This window comes from Apis dorsata, unplaced genomic scaffold, assembly GCF_000469605.1.
Source record: "Apis dorsata unplaced genomic scaffold, Apis dorsata 1.3 scaffold_896, whole genome shotgun sequence".
Classification (NCBI taxonomy): domain Eukaryota; kingdom Metazoa; phylum Arthropoda; class Insecta; order Hymenoptera; family Apidae; genus Apis; species Apis dorsata.
This window is the reverse complement of record NW_006264011.1, coordinates 124,728-131,352: the sequence shown is the minus strand read 5'-3', so window position 1 is coordinate 131,352 and position 6,625 is coordinate 124,728. Positions and strand designations below refer to the sequence as shown.

Below are 6,625 nucleotides of genomic sequence, written 5' to 3'. Positions count from 1 at the left end.
ATAAAGAAAATAGAATATATTATTAAATTTTAAATTTAATAATAAGAAAAGTATATTTGTTAGTACATATATTTTGCCAATTTTGGCACGTGACTCGTGATTTTTTGTTTCATGGTGATTAAAAATCGTTCGCTGATTCTCCGCATGGTGCTCTCTATTCCGTATGGCTAATTCTGTTATTGTGACGATGAGATTTTCTCTCAGTAATCGAATATCTAATTTATTTCAACTTTGGTGAGTAGTTTGCTCGCATATTCCACTCGGTATTTCTCACTATGTTATGCTCGCTATAATAAACTTAATGACTAAAGTACTAACTCTATTTGTAGAAATGTATACAGTTTTGACTAATGTGCATGATACTAAACTTATTCATTAATTGATTCTTCCCAATTAATTTTCTCAAACACATAAAATTTTTTTTCTTGACAATCCGATTAATTTTTATAACTGAGAAACTTATAATATAAAGTGACGATATGAGCATGAGACAAATCTGTAAGAAGCTTAATTTTTTCATTAATTTCGAAATATGGGCAAGATTAATATTTTTACTCATTTAAAGAATATATAATTCTTTCGCTAGAACATCCAAAAACAATGTTGCTGATAACATATTTTTGTTTTTATTTTTTACACACGTCTCAACATGACCTTCTTATTTAATAGTAAAAAAACAATTGTCAAATCATATATTAATACGGCATGCTTATATATTACATAAGATGGTAATATTTGCATATATTTATCGAAATAAGGACAAATCTATGGCAGTGTTTTTGGAGCAAAAAAATCATTCTATATTCAAGGTGCAAATTGTAAGAGAATAATTTATTGCTTTTGAATTTAACGTGTCTATCATTATATTTATATTATTTAATTTGAATATCCAAATATATAAATGTTGCGTTAGTTGACCATCATTATTTATATTAGAGTGGATTAATATTATATTTTTAATATTATATTTTTTCAATTTCTTCTCAAATTTATATTTCATTGAAAAAAAAACATACTCAGAATTTTTTAATTTAACTCTATTTTGATATCGATCATAAAACTCTGAATTGTGATCAGCTAATGCGATTATATAAATAGGCCTATATGAATATATAGATAAACTTTCTTTTGAGGCCTCTGAAGATTCAGAATCGAGAATCGAGAAAATCGATATTGGAAATTTCTCGAGTACATGTGCACTTAACTCCCGACTGAATAGTGATATAATATAACTGGGCAGGGATATATTCTACAAGTAGAATGTATGTAAAATAATTTTTTTTTATTTTAGATTTTGTTTCCAAAAAAATCAATTTTGAAAATTTGTCGAATATACGTATTTTTAGTCCTGACTGAATAAATATAATATAATCTACTAAAAAATTATTTAACAAAAAAAATAAATTAAAATAAAAATATAGAATGAAATTTTTTCTTTTGATGCTTTGATGTCCTTTTTAAAAAAATCAAATTTTAAATAGGAGTAGTTGATAATTGCATTCATTATATTATGCTAACGTACACATTTATTCGTCAAATATTCAAATCTGATTTTCATGAAAATGAATTTTTTAATGAAAGAATGTTGTGTCTTTTCTTTTAAAAATCTTTTTAATCATCGCCGTTTATATTAATCACCACTTATTCTGGTATATATTCTGTATAGGGTATAGTATATATTGTATAAAATGTTAGGCGCTTAATAGGATACATAGAAATTACAATTAAGCACTTATAATAACGTGTTAGTTAAATTAAGTAAAAAAATTTTAAAGATAAAAAAAATTGGTTGAATTTTGGTATCTATTAAATCAAATTCCAATACATAATATTAATAAAGCATAGTCAAACTAATTATATTATTTAAGAGCATAAATTTGATCATTTATAAAAAATAATATTTATAAATACAAACGGGTAACATTCTACTAATATTTACTGCTTTGATTCCTTGTCAAATTTTTGGTTTATAGAGAAAGAATTAAAAAGTCGATATTGAATTTCCATACAAGTGCCTGGAAACTCTGTAAATCCGTTCTTGTCTTTTAATGTACTAGTCACGCACTGAGTCAACGTAATCGTGAACATTGCAAAAATAATGAACAAGATGTAAAAAAAAAAATTTTTTTTTTTTTTTTTATCTTATTTTTTATATGATAATAGTTATGGTACAATTTTATATTTGTAAAATTGTAATAATTGAGGAAAAACTGTATCACAAAACAATTGTTTAAATCTTTTGTAGCAAAACTAATGTATTGTTGGCAAATATTCCTTCCTATTATTCGTGCCTTGCACACAAAATCGAGTAATCTTCCTTTATAGTATCTCTATCTTATGAATTCACCATTTTTTAAATGAATGTCTATTATAATATTTATACTTGAATATTTTTTTTATTCTCAAAGGATTCATTAAGAAGATATCTTTCTAAAGTTTTTCTGCATATTCATAAGAATTCATGAATTCATCCAAGAGTTATATTTTTGTATATTTAACACCTTATTCTTTTTGTTTTGTTTTATTTTGTTATCGTTTTTCTTCTACGTTTTTTAACACAGATTTAGAACATTTCTATTGTTATTTCATATAAATTACTCCCCAGATTAATAACTTATATAATTAACATAAATACAGTATTTGTCGAACCAAAATAATTTGGCAATTTATGCTAAATTAGAATAAGGCGAATTGTCATTAGGATACTTTGAGAGGGAGTGAGATGAAAATGCGACAGAAATAGGTATACATTGATTGGTATATTGATTCGAGAAATATTATATAATGAAAAAATTCAAGAAATTACAATCATATCAGATAATATAACAATGAAGTAATTTATTTTTATTAAAACTATAGATATAATCTTTTATCAATAATAATGCGAGATATAATATGAAATATAATATTCTTTGCATGTTTTCTTCCTCTCATCGTTTCCTTTTGATTCTTTGTCATATCTAAATTTCAAAAAAAAATTAAATCTCAATTGATTTGTTATAATTTGCTAAATTATTTATAATTTATTTTACATTTTGATGGTATTTATCTTTACATTTTGATTATAAATCAATGAACTTCAATTTAATCATTGGGAATATATTTAAATGAATATTTATTAACTTTTTAATTCAATTATAATTAGAAATATATATATAATTGTACAAGTTATATAATTAGATGTGCGTTGATTTTTTGAAAATCTTGACCTCATACTAATTACAAAACAAAAACGTGCGTTGCTCGTCTTTGGAGAGCGGTGATCATTTTAGAGTTCCTATGTCCGTTCGAATTAACATCACAATACATGCTATGAATATATTGGAAACATATTAAAGCGCCTGAGAGGTTATGTTATTCCTTTTAAAAGAATTGCATTGATTACACCAGATACAAAATATCTTTCAGAAATTTTTTAAAGAAAATGTTAAAAATAACTGTAAAATTTTTTTATATTTATTAAAAGACAGGATTTATAATGCAAAAAAATATTTGTTTACGATTATATACATATTATAGACATTCTTGGAAAAGCTCGATTTATATCTCTTTATTTTTATTATTATTATTATTATTATTATCATCATCATCATCATCATCATCATCATCATCATTATTATTATTATTATTTTTATTTTTATTTTTATTTTTATGGCGTTTAGTCAGTATTTAATTCTCGCCCAGTTTATTTTGAGCCGATTTTCTATAATTCGTACTTAATTAATAAAGTATAAAAATCAAGATATATTTTAAAAATTTCAGAATTCATTTATAAATGATACCATTTATAAAAAATTTTATTTTAATTACATTTATATTTTACCTTATGAAAATTGTGTATTAAAAAAGAATTCGGTAGCATTATAATTTTTGCGATGATCTAAGTATTAATGTAGGCATAGACTCAAATCGTTAGCTATTAATATAAATATAAAATAAAAATTGCGATGATATAATTTATATTATGTCAATGTATCTCATCAAAAATTTACAAATAATGATTTAGAGAGCATCACATAAGTGGAGTCAAAAAGAGCGAGCAAAATATAGGCGGTATATATAACGTAACGTGGTTATAAAATCAATTAGACATTCAAATTAATAATTCCAGAGTCGAAACAGGGAGAGATAAGTAATTTGATTTCTTTAAAATTAAACAAAATTATACAATCTTAGAATTGTTTTTTGTAATATAATCAGAAAAAATTTGGTACAGCATACGATTTGCAAATTAAAAAATATTCTAAAAATACTATATTTAGCAAATATTTTTTTTTTTTTTTCTGAAAAATCATTATTTGTATTTTATTAATGAATGAACAATTTACATAAAAATTTGTATACATAAATAATCAAATTATAAATTATCAATATTAATAACATATACAAGAAGCAATTCAAGATGTAGAATGACTTAATTTATGAATGAATGTTATGAAGAGTATGTTTATATTCTTAAATATGGGCAATATCTATTACAGACATATACAATTTTGCCGATAGAATTTTTTGATATCATGATATTTTTTGTATTGTTATGTTCACAATACGTGTTATATTTATTAATTTTTCTACATCTATAACTTTTATTTTTGTTTCCAATGAAAAGATTTAACAAATAGATTTTAATCATGAATTTAAAAAGTGAAATAATTTATTAACGGAAAATTTAATAATTAAATCTTATTTCTTATTTTATTTAAATTACTGATAACTTACTAAATTAAATTTTCGAAAGTTAAATATTTTATTCATATTTCTTCAATTAGAGAAAAAGTTTGTATTCCTTTTTAAAATTGAAACATTAATGTAATATTAACAATTTTTGATAATAATTTTTAGTTAATATCCATTTTGTTTCGAATGTTTGTTACAGTTTTAAGTTTATTCATTTCATGATAAATTTCGTAACGTGAAAAATCATTTGACATCACTGTCGAGATCATAAGATATAAGATATTTGATAAAAAATTCATAATAATAATGAGAAAAAGAAACCAAAAGAAAACAAAAATAAAAAATAATAAAAAACAGTAAATACAACAATCTCGAACGAATAAAAATCGGTTTGCATAAAGAGAGGAATTAAGAATAAAATTGAATAATAGAAAAAATTGGTGTCAGAAAAAGAAAAATGTACACGAAGAAAGATAAACGAAGTTTATCAAATGGCAAATATCTTGCGTACGTAGAACGTGTTCATGGTTTCTATTTTGCCATTTCATACAAAATGGTTTTAGAATTAAACTAAAATTAGGTTTTAAGCGAGTGATTCAATTTTAATTGAAAAAATAAAAAAAATAAAAAAAATAAAAAAAAAACGTATCGCTACAAGAAAAAAGAAAATCATGATAAATTTAATCGAACTTTAAGGTTAGGGGTAACGATAATTATTGCTAAGATTCGATTGTCGTTCTTGTTGAATTTCATTCCTCTGTCGTAATTATACATTTAAGTAACTTGATATAAAACATTTGTTATTTTGATGTTAAGTAATATTTATATCATGAATATTTTTTTTTTGTTATTGTTATTTTGTTGTTTTAATATTTAAGCATGATTTGTTGATGAAGGAAATTGTGTATATATACTCGACTGTAATTTTAATTTGTTGTAACATAGTTATAAAAAAATGATCATGATATTCATTTCATTACATATACGACAATTTGAGATGATATTTTTCTAATTCTTTATCAAATTTTAATCATATTTGAAAGATGACTTTACATAATTTTTTAATATTAATTTGTTTAATTTCTCGTAATTTGAATTTTTTCGTAATTTTATTCGTTTCTCGATGAAGAAATTACAATTGCTTAATAATAATTGTTATAAATAGAATGTTTGGTTAAGATCGGTACGATTATATCGCTAAGAGATATAAATACACTTGTAGAAGAATATATTCAAGACACAAGCCATTAAAGTTCATGATTCAGAACGATTAGTCTTTCCTTCAATGTATATTCATGGAAGTTATGGAAGCATATTTTCTTTACATATAACGTTCAATAACTCGAAAATGGCATTAACATGTAATAAGAGAATAATATTCACTAATATTTTTTTATACATATAAAAATCATATTATAACCATATTATAATTTTATTCTATTCTATTTTTTTTTTATTGTTATTTATGATTAATTTCTAAAAAGAAATTGAGCATAAAAAAACTTCATAGTAGATAAAAATAAAATACGACAGAGGATTAAATTAAAAAATAAATTAATTTCTTGAATCATTGCAAAAGGAAAGAATATTTTTTTTTGTTAACATGAACGACGATCTTATAGAATATTGTAAATAATTTTTACAGGAAGTCCTTAGATCCGTGTCCCAGCAGATATTCTGTAAAGGGTTCAAAGAAAAAAAATGCACTATATTTATTGCAAATTTTTATGTTGTTACTTATATGTATACACATATATTCCATATATAAAATATATAGAATATTCTATATATAAAATATATGTGTATATTGCTGATAAAAAAAAAAAAATAATTCTACAATAAGATTTATGCTAAACTATACAGATTACATATAAATTCAAGTCAGAAAGAATGTTGAGATTGAAAAAAAAGAAAATTGTTTTATAAAACGTACCTTTTATTTTATGCC

At 22.6% G+C, this 6,625-nt stretch overlaps 1 long non-coding RNA gene across 3 annotated transcripts in view; it reads left to right on the top strand.

The window, feature by feature from the left end:
- Window positions 1-6,625, top strand: part of LOC116186550 — a 13,364-nt gene continuing 6,739 nt past the window's right edge. For all 3 annotated transcript variants that reach the window (XR_004151567.1, XR_004151566.1, XR_004151568.1), the window contains exon 1: window positions 1-234. This is a non-coding gene — a long non-coding RNA (uncharacterized LOC116186550). The remainder of the gene's footprint in view (window positions 235-6,625) is intronic.